A 10,666-nucleotide genomic window follows, 5' to 3' on the forward strand; every position below is an offset into this window, starting at 1 on the left:
TTTATTGATGCATATTAATGAAGTGACTCTGTATGGCAGGAGAAGCTTAGAGAGATTGAGAGGTGATGAGGTTTTTTTGTTTGTTGTTATTATTATTGGAATAAAGAAATTAATGATTGAAGTCATGAATGCACAACTATGTGATTATACCAAGTACCATTGATTTTCCACTTTGGATGGAAGTTTTAATAAGTGGCACTCAGGGACAGGAGCATGGTATTAGAGCGCTTATTCAGGTGGCCCTTATTGCGCCATGTGTCTTCGCATAGACCTCTCTGCGCATCTCAGGTTGACTCGTGGTCTTGAGTCCATCATAAACTGGGACCGCTGCTAGGCTCAGTGGAGCAGCTCACTGCTCTGCGTCTCAACCAGGCACTGGCCCCATTCTGCAGCACGCAGGAAAGGCTGATATCCTGCTCTGTACGAGGGCCCTCAGGTGGTCACTCGGGTGAGGAGGAGCGGTCACTCTGGGGTGTGCTGAGCCAGTTCCTCAATGCTGAGGGCCCACTAGGACCCTCTGCTGCTGCCATCTCTGACCCTGTCATCAAAAATAATCCTTACCCTGAAGGTTAAAACACTCATGGCTCTCCTAATGCATGACGCAGCCCATAAAAAGCAGCTCAGGATGCTGTACCTCCACACCTCTTAAAGAGAGAACAGAGCATCCTATTGGTGGCTCTGAAACAGACCAACAAAGACATCAAGTGTCGTGGCTTATCAACATGCCACGGCGTAAACAAACCAAACTTGAAGCTATGGTCCCTAATCCTAAGAAAGGAGCAATTGCCAGGGGGCTCCCTAACTCTGAGGGTTCTGTTTTGAGGACTCTCCAAGGAAAACCACTTATAAATGTGTGCAGGGCAGAGAGGACCCTACCCCAGCCCCAAGTTATCCAGTAACTTGGATACACAGGAAGGAAATGAAAATCTGAAATGGAGGTACATAGTTGGACTCAATTGAAAATCCAAAATCTACTAAAAATATATATAATAAAAGATTAAAGGGGTGCCAATGAGCTTTATGCTTCTAGAACATAGGTTCTCATTAATTTTAACAGAAGCTAAAATGCACCATGGGCTTCATTGATACTGGGTCTTAAATTACAATTATACCAGGGCATCCCGCTAACTTAAATCAAAGTCCCTGATACCTGAGGGTCCTACTGTATTTAAACAAATGTCCCTATACTCTTAGAATAGTTACCGAACATACAGTGGAGGACAGACATACACTTACCAAACATACAGTGGAGGACAGACAGGTATCCTTCACTTTAACCATCAGAACTATTGCCTTGCCTCAATCCCCTATGGCCGTATTGTCCCCATTACTCTAAATTATCCCACAGTGGACATGGGCACTCTGTGGCTGTGAGTAATGATGAAAATAAAACGAAGTTTATGACACTTACAATCATCTTGCAAAATCCGATCCCATGGGCCTTCCTTCCACCAGTCCACAAGAGTTCATAGAGCACAACATAAACTGAAACAGGCTCTCAAGGATTGGAACCCTGTATAGAAGACCTGTTTAGAGAAGGGCAGACTATCTCCATGGCTTCTCCATTTTCCTGTTCAATTCTTAAAACTAGAAAGAATGAATGACACATCTTGGTGCATGACTGCAACCTAATGTCGTGGCCCCACCCTGTAACACCCCCATACCAAATATTATGGAAAGGACTGACTCTTTCCAATCAGTAACTGGTATATACTCTGCAGCCACAGACTTGGCTAATACCCTCTATTCAGTCCAAATCTCAACCTCTCAGTTTGCCTTCCCCTTTGAAGGGACACAATACGTTTCCAGCTGCCTACGCACAGGGACTCCTCAGCAGCTTCACCACAGCACACGACCGTTGACGGCAAGGCCTTAACCTCCCCCAGCTCCCTCCAGCGTCCCGGGTATGATATTACCTGTGATAACCTTCTCTGAGGATTCACTGAACATGCTCATTCAGGAAATACAGGTATTCACAAGGGAGTTCTCTAAGAGGCACGGGCCGTTGCCCCCCAGGAAGCCCAGCGCCGGGCACCACGGGGCCGTTTCCAGGCGCTCTTTGGCCTGAAGGACGGCCGCGCCCTGACACTCAGGAAACGCCCCTGACCCTCGCGGCACCCACAGCAGCAAACGAGCCCAGCATCTTTTGGGCTTCCTTGGGTTCTGGAGGCAGCACGTTTCTCATTCACACGTTTTTCTTAGGCATTTATGCTGTTCCTCACAAACCCGGCCCCAAAGTCTCTGCGCCCACCCCGCGAGCGGGGCGGCGGCGGGGCCCGCGGGCGGCGGGCTGGAGAGGTGGCTGCGGGGGCCCCGCGCGGCAGCCCCACGTGGCGCCCCGAGGCTCGCAGGGCCCGCGGGGAGGGCGCAGAGCGGGCTGCGGGCGCGGGAGGGGGCGGCGCGGGCGGCGGGGGACCCCGCGCGCACCTGCCGCTGCGGGAGGCTGGTGTTTCCCGCCGCTGCGATTGGTAGTCAGCTCGGCGGGCTGTCGGTGCGGAGTCTTTAAGATCCCCGGACACGCCTGGGCCCCGCGCGGCGCGCAGTTTCAAGGCCTTCCTAGGGCTAGGGCTGCCCGGGATGGGCGGGGGTCCGCGGGGCGCGTTGCTGTGGGGAGCGGCCTGCAGCGAGGGGGTGAGGCCGGTTGCAAGAGTGAGCCGGGAGTCAGCCCGTGAGGGATTCGAACCGCGGTCTCCCGCGTGGGAGACGGGGATACGCACCACTGTACTAACGAAGAAAAAACGCGAAGCGCGCCTAGAAACTTCTCATTTGGAGAGTTCACTCAAGTTTGGTGCTGGGTCTTTTCCCGAGCAGAGAAGTAAAGAGAAATTAGATTATTTTCACATGAAATTTTTATTGTAAGATTTTGTGAAAACGATCGTCTCCTCGTTACTTCGAAATTCTAAAATCGACAGCCGAGCAAGAGATTATGGCATTTCTGTAAATGTGTTCGGGTCACTAATAGCAAAGAAATATTCATTCATAGCAATGAATGCAATTGTTAAGAGGATTTGGATGTAAAGCAGCTCGTATACACTGCCAGTGGAGGCATATAGTTTCGCAACTTGGCAAAACGGTTAGGCTTTGCCTCAAAAAGTTAAACATATACGGAAACTGACAAATCAACAACTTGGCTCCTTAGGAACACACATCAAGAAACACTTCTTTCTGTATAGCATGCCGTGTGTGCATCGGTGCTCAGAGCAGAGTTGTTTGCAGTATTAAACACCTGGAAACAACTCAAATGCCCATTGAGTGATGTCTGAGAGCTCTGACTCTAAGACTCTGAATGTAAATGGGAAAATTGCCCACGGTATGTTCGTGAAAATTGCTCATATATTAGCACCCCCCTTAAAAAAAAAACTCAATATAGTCTTAAATGTAGAAATAATAGAAAAAATTCTCTGATCACTTGAGTATTAGAAAACGTTTTAAAGAGGTAATATAAACAAAAAAGTATAAAATAAAGACAATGAAAGCGCTATATTACAGACATGATAGTATACAGCTGAAGCAGTTCTCAAAGGAAAACTTGAAAACTTAAATACTTCTATGAGTTGAAAAGAAATAATACTAAAATCAAGACTATCTCAATCAAGACTTGGTTTAATTTTCTAGAAAATGGACTCTGAGGCAGAGATTTGCATGCACAGTCTATTGAAGAGTCACAGCTAGGAGCACACTTGTAAGGATGTGAGGAAAGTAGGACTGGAGGAAAGGAAAAATTAAACCACAGAGGCCTCAGCTAGTCCCATGGGTAGCCTGGAATAGGGATGGCCTTCAGAAGTGTCCCAGATCCAGACAAAATGCAGTCATTGGACATGGCCTGCCTCATGATAACTTTGGCAGAGTAAAACCTTTGGCAGGTAGCTATTCCTAGAGATGGATCTACAGGTGTGAGAGCTCATCAGACAACACTCCTGGAAGCTGTCGGGATGGGCACCTTGATTCTGAAAGAGGGATCTGGGGAGCACATGAGAACCTCCACTGTCATTCACCCCATGCTGTGCTTGGATCCACATGCTTCCTATAGTACGTTCACCTTATTTGTGAACAGCCTCTCCTGGACTCTACTTGAGTCATTTTTCTAGGACACTCACAGGAGAATGGTTAATGGGACGGTCTATAGACCCCTCCTCTGCAACTGATTCAAGACCACAAATAACACTCATTATTTCCCTCCTCTACAACCCATCCTAGGTCCTGTTCCACTCGGCCAGCACCTCTGCTGGTCTAGGTGTCTTCCTGGTGATGACCCAGACACTCATTCCTGTGGGCTATGTGCCATTGTCTCCAGGCTCTGCTCATGGTATCGCCTTGCACTTGTTAATTTAGGGTCGAAATTTGTGAGGAAAGTGTCTAGTGATTACCCAGTATATCGCGTGATTGGTAACATATTCTTTCCTGCCCCCATGTATAATGGCAGCCTTACCTCCTTCTGGTGATAAAGATCAATTCCACCTGCCGCCATGGTAAACTACTTGCTTACTAGTTGCTTGTCATCAGAAGACTGGAAGGGACTGGGCAGCAGTTGTAGATCAAAGTTCAATGGCACTTTTTCTATGTCCGTGGTAGAAATATTTTTTCCTCTGGAAACCAAGATTTATATATACTCAGAACCTAAAGTTGGGGAATGAGGTGCACTAATTTTCCAAGTCTGTCACTGAGTCAGAGTGAATGATGGTTACTGCAACCGCTTCTGCTTCTTCCTCGGTTCCTGGATCCCTGTGTCTACCTTTTGGAGGCAAGGACCCATAGAACGGCTGTTGAATAAGGGTGTATGTCACATTGAGGGAGTGTTGCCTCATCTTTTCTGGGCTTCATCTCCATGCCTGTGCCTGTCGGTCAGCAGCTTCTAAATAGTACATATTTGATATAACTAATCAAGATCATTGCCATATGACTGTTAACCAGCCCCATTTCTTTAAAGTGGATCCCACATATTCCAAGGCAATATTATTCAGGGTCCTATATTGGTGGATTAAAACCTCTGTCAGCCCTGTGATGGGAGTACTAGTTGTGACCTTGCAGGCCAGGGAAAGTCAAATCCATACCCACCAAAAGTGTTGATCCCTGTCAAGAAGCACTATTTCCCCTTCTAGGCTAAAACAGGTCCCAAGTAATTAACTGGACTCTGGTGGGTCGATGATCTTCTCAAGGGATGTTGTCATATTAGGGGCTTGGTTTTGTTCTTGATTGCTGAGCAACTGGACATTCAACAGCAGCAATTGCTCATCCATTCGGTGAGTAGAAACCCATACCGTTGTGTACAAATGTAGACTCAGGTTTTCCTCCATGGTACTCACGCATAAGCCCATTTTGCCAACTCTGGAGTAACTGATGACAGATGGTGGTTGATTTCAAGAGGTCAAGTCTTCCATTGACTGGTTTATTGTCTCTTCAAAGTTGATTCTCTCTAGTGGGTTATAACATATGGTACAAGAATATTCATACTTTGTGCCCACTCCCATAGGTTTATTCACGTATCTCTATGCCAGATACCCTTATCCTTGATCTTCTCATCTTTCATGTCCATCTGTAAATTAAACTTGGAACATTTCTTCATTTATCATAAGGTATTCATCGGTAAGGAACTCTGGCCATAGTGGTGGCTGGCATGGATTGAAAGACTAAATATTCTTAAGATATCAATTCTACCCAAAGTCATTTACAGATTTAATGTGATCCCAATAAAAATTCTAACAGTCTTCTTTGCAGAAATAGAAAAGCCAGTCATCAATTCATGTGAAGGACAAGGGTAGCCAAATAGCTAAAACCATCCTGAAAAAGAAGAGTGAAGTTAGAGGACTCACACTTCCCAACTTCAAAACTTATTGCAAACTACATTAATCAAAGCAGTATGGTATTGGCACAAGGACAGACCTATAGATCAATGGAATAGAATTGAGTGTGTAGGGGAAAAAACCCCACACATCTATGGGCCAACTGACTTAGACAAGGAGGCCAAATTCACTCAAGGAAGAAAGACTAGTCTCTTCAGGTGTGCAATAATCTGGATACACTCTAGGAGTGCCTGGCTCAGCTGGAGAGAGATCGTCTGGTTCTGAGGTGCAGGTATTCAGCTTAGAAGATGGCAGCTTTTCTATGTAACCAAGGAAGCAACTATCATTGAACTGTGACAGGATTCATCAGGTGGAGGAGTTTCTTCAAGAGAAAATCAGCCTGATGCAAGTAAGCATCTTCCTTCAGAGGATTCTCTTAGTGAGAATGAGAAGACAGTTTCTCCCAAGTCCATTGTCTATCCCGTATTCAGTGTGTCTTCAGTCAACACAGGAAGATCTCTAGCTGAAGAACAGTCTTCTATGGATTCATCGTATCTACTAACTTCTTGAAAGAGATGAATATACAGAAAAATATTAATTGCCAAAGATACAAATAAAGAAATTAAAGACCAGTTCATCATTGATGCAGGTCAGAAATATTTTGGGGCTATTATATGTAAGTCTTGTGGCATGATCTGTACTGCTTGCAACTCAGAAGAAGAACTACATCATATTCAGTATCACCAGAGATTTCTGGAGGAAATCAAATATGCAGGTTGGAAGAAAGAGCATGTAGTAGCAGAGGTTTGGGATGGGAAAATCTTGTTGGTCAAGCCACATGATTCAAATTATGCTATCAGAAAGGTAGATGCCCAAGAACTTGTTGATAGTGAATTAAGATTCCAGCAACTTGTTTCCAGATGTCCAAAAAAGACCAAAACATCTCTTTGTATATCTGATGAAAAGATAGTAGTTGGGTGTTTAATTGCAGAGTCCATCAAACAGGGCTTCCGTGCTCTATCTGAACTAATTGGTCCAGAAGCCCCAGGCTCTAAAGAATGTCATAGGGCTCAGCATTATTCAATCTTTCCTGAGCCTGCAGTGTGCAGGATAAGTAGAATCTGGGTCTTCAGACTGAAGAAAAGAAAATGCATTGCAAGACAACTAGTAGATGCTCTCAGGAATTGCTTCATGTTTGGATGTTTTCTCAGCACTGATTATATAGCATTTTCTGACCCAAGACCAGATGGCAAATTATTTGCAACCAAGTACTGCAAGACCCCTAATTTCATTGTATATAATTTTAATAGTTAAAGCTAATATCAATTATAAAACAGTGACTGTGTAGATAAGTATGGACAGCCCGTTATCACACAACAAGAATTATTTAAACAAAATTAAAATTTAAAAAACTAAAACAGCCCCTTCTACCTACTACCACTTCCCCACCCCATACACAGACTCAGTTTTATTACATATGGATTGAAAAGTCAGAGCTAAGTTTGTCAAATTATCTGGCGATTCAAAAAAGTAACAATCTTTGGGTGACATATACTGACTAGCACTCTGAATTCTTAATTATGAAACTTTGTGGCTGTAACTGTAGAAAATTATGTACATAATTTTTAAAAAAAACATTGCTAAAGCAAGATGGCTTTCCACAGAAATGTGACCATTTACTATTATTTTTTATGAAGCACACTTTTGAGCCAAAACTATATCTTGTCCCATCAGAAGCAATCACGCAAATTTAAACCCAGGCGAATACTTTACTTGCCTGATTTTAAAGGTAATTCCTGAATTATTTATACTAAGTTCTCACTTTATAGGCACTTCGCTGAAGCAACTCAATTGGAATATATTTAGAAAGTGTTTTGAATGACTAATTTGTAACAAGAAAAGGTAGAAAGGAATGAGTAAGATATTTGCAGCTTTTTATATAGAATAGAATTCTAGAGTTTAATGTTTTAATCTTATAAATCAAATTAATCAAATGCACATCTCTCATGAGATTTAATTAAAATTAAACCCTGTGCAATTAAACACTGTGCAATTAAAGTGCAAAATTGTCATTTCACTAATTTTGTAGTATGAAAATGCTAGTGCTTATTATCTTTAGGGAACTTGTTACTAGTAATTGATGTCTTTAATAAAATTGATGCCAAGTTGGTTTGAAAACAAAAGAATAGTTTCCTCAACAAATGATTCTGGGAAAACTAGATATCCACATAAAAACATGAACTCAAAATGGATCAAGAACCTAAATATAAGAGCTAAAACTACAAAACTCTAAGAAGAAACCATAGGGGTTTCTTCAGGACCTTGTATGAGACAATGGATTCTTAGATTTTACACCGAAAGCACAAACAACAAAAGAAAAAAATAGATGAATTGAATTTCATGAAAACTTAAAACCTTTATGTATCAAAAGACATAATAGAGAAAGTGAAAAGACAACCTGCAAATGAGAGAAAATCTTTGGAAAGTATATACCTAATAAAAGTTTAATACCCAGAATATACAAAGAACTCTTGCAATTCAATAACAAAAAGACAAAAAACCCAATTAGAAAGCAGGCATAGGGCATGAAGAGACATTTCTCCGAAGAAGGTATACAAACGGCCAATTAGCACATGCAGAGATGCTCGACATCTTTAAGAAATGCAAGTCAAAACCACAATGAGATACTACTTTATACCCTCTAAGATGGCTATTATTAATAAAACTGGGAAATAAGTGTTGGTGAGGATGTGGGGAAATGTTGTTGATGGGAACGTGAAAACAATGCCGTCACTATGGAAAGCAGCTGGCAGTTCCTCAGAAAGTTACACACAGGATTACTATGTGACCCAGCAGTTCCCCTTCTAGGAACATACCCAAAAGAATTGACAGCAGTGACTTGAACAGGTGTCTGTACACCAATGTTCATAGCCACATTATTCACAATAGCCAAAAAGTGGAAACAACTCAGATGCTCAACAAGATGAATGGATAAACAAAATGTGATGTATACATACAACACAATGTTATCCAGTCCTGCAAAGGAATGAAGTTCTAATACATGCGACAACATGGATGAACCTTGAAGACCTCACAGAGAGTGAAACAAGCCAGAAAAAGAAGGACAACTATTGTATGATTCCTTATATGAAATACCCAGAATATCATATTCATAGAGAAAGGTAATTAGAGTTTACCAGGATGGCAGTTACTGCTTAGTGGGTACAGAGTGTCTATCTGGGGTGTTGAAAAGGTTTTGGTATAGGATGGTGGTGATGGTAGCACAACATTATGAATGTACTTAATACCACTGAATTGTATACTTGAAAGTGGTTACACTGGAGAACTTTATGTCCTATATTTTTTATCATAATAAAATTTTTCAAAATTCATAAAATACATTAAAAACCAAAAAGAGAGAGGGAGGGAGAGAGGAAGAGAACAATGAAGTTCTTTATGAACTGACATGGAGAGATTTCTTGGGTATATTTTTTAAAAGCATACTCTCTTTAGTGTAAGAAAACGAGGAAATAAAAATATTTGTGTGCTTGTTTCTTCAAAAAGTGAGACAAGAAGGACAAACACGATTGAGACTGATTACAAATAGGGGTTAGACGGAAATGATGGAGGGAAGGAAAGGGAAAGAACCAATGAGAGGAAAGAACACTTCTCTGAGTATATCTCTGCATAGTTTTGGCTTTAGAATGATTTTATGTTGCATGTATATACAAAACATTTTTAAAAATTAATAAGGATGGGGAAAATTCCATATGTATATAAATGAACATAATTTCCAATGAATAATATAGCCAAAAAGACTGAGAAACTAACCCAATTAATTCTTAAACACAGTATTTTTTTAAAAGATTTATTTATTTCTCTCCTTCCCCCCCCCCACCCCCGTCTGCTCTCTGTGTCCATACGCTGTGTGTTCTGCATCTGCTTGTATTATCAAGAGACACTGGGAGACTGCTACTCTTTTTTTGTTGTGTCATCTTCCTGCGTGGCTCCCTTACTGGGGGGAATCCCTGCATGGCATGGCACTCCTTGCGGGAGACACTGCACGTGGGCCAGCTCACCACAGAGGACAGGAGGCCCTGGGTAGAGAACCCTGGACCTCCCGTATGGTAGGCAGATGCTCTATGAGTTGAGCCACCTCCCAGTTCCCTTAAGCACTGTATTTTGACAGCATCATGGTAAATTGTAGACAAAAGGTGCTATAAACAGCACTGAACTCTTGGTAACTTGTTCCACGATGGCATGATTTAACACACTGTCCACCAAAGAAATGCACTAGAAGCCCTTTTCAGGATCTTTAACCCTAATCCAAATCCCAGGGTAATGACACAAAAATTTAAATGTAAACACAAAAAGGACTAAGACAATTTCCAGCTGTGTTTGGTTATGAGTTTTTCAGGCAGGGACTTTTGCAAGGTGAGTCAATTTTCTGTGTACCAAGATTTAAGCCATGGGGAACCCCAGAGAGGGCCTTGCATTCTAGTAGACTCACCCAAATGCTTGCCCATCGCCTTTCCGCAGAGTAATGAATTATTCTATTGGAATTTTGAAAGGCTTTCTTTTCGGGAATTCCATCACTAGTTAACTAGCTCACACAGTGACCACTGCCTTTGCCCAAGAGCACCCAGCACAGCTAGAAAGCACGCTGAAATCCATCCCTTCCCCTCCAAGGCTGGCAGAGAAAAATATAAAAAGCAATCTTTTCATCACATGCCTAAAACTGGGGAAAGAGAGCAGGAGCAGGCCTGGGTCCGTCCGATTGCTCCTTGGGGGTTACCCCTCATCCCACCTAAGTATGGATAGAGGGGATTCCTGAGTTTGCACCGCTAAGTAGGGGAGACCCCATTTTCTATTCCCCTTGGAAATTC

At 42.5% G+C, this 10,666-nt stretch overlaps 1 pseudogene; it reads left to right on the forward strand.

Moving 5' to 3' along the window:
* Window positions 1-4,825: 4,825 nt before the first annotated feature.
* LOC101435899 (N-acetyltransferase ESCO2 pseudogene) lies at window positions 4,826-7,094 on the forward strand (annotated as a pseudogene).
* The last annotated feature ends 3,572 nt before the right edge of the window (window positions 7,095-10,666 follow it).

This window comes from Dasypus novemcinctus, chromosome 22 (genome assembly GCF_030445035.2).
Source record: "Dasypus novemcinctus isolate mDasNov1 chromosome 22, mDasNov1.1.hap2, whole genome shotgun sequence".
In the NCBI taxonomy this organism is placed as follows: domain Eukaryota; kingdom Metazoa; phylum Chordata; class Mammalia; order Cingulata; family Dasypodidae; genus Dasypus; species Dasypus novemcinctus.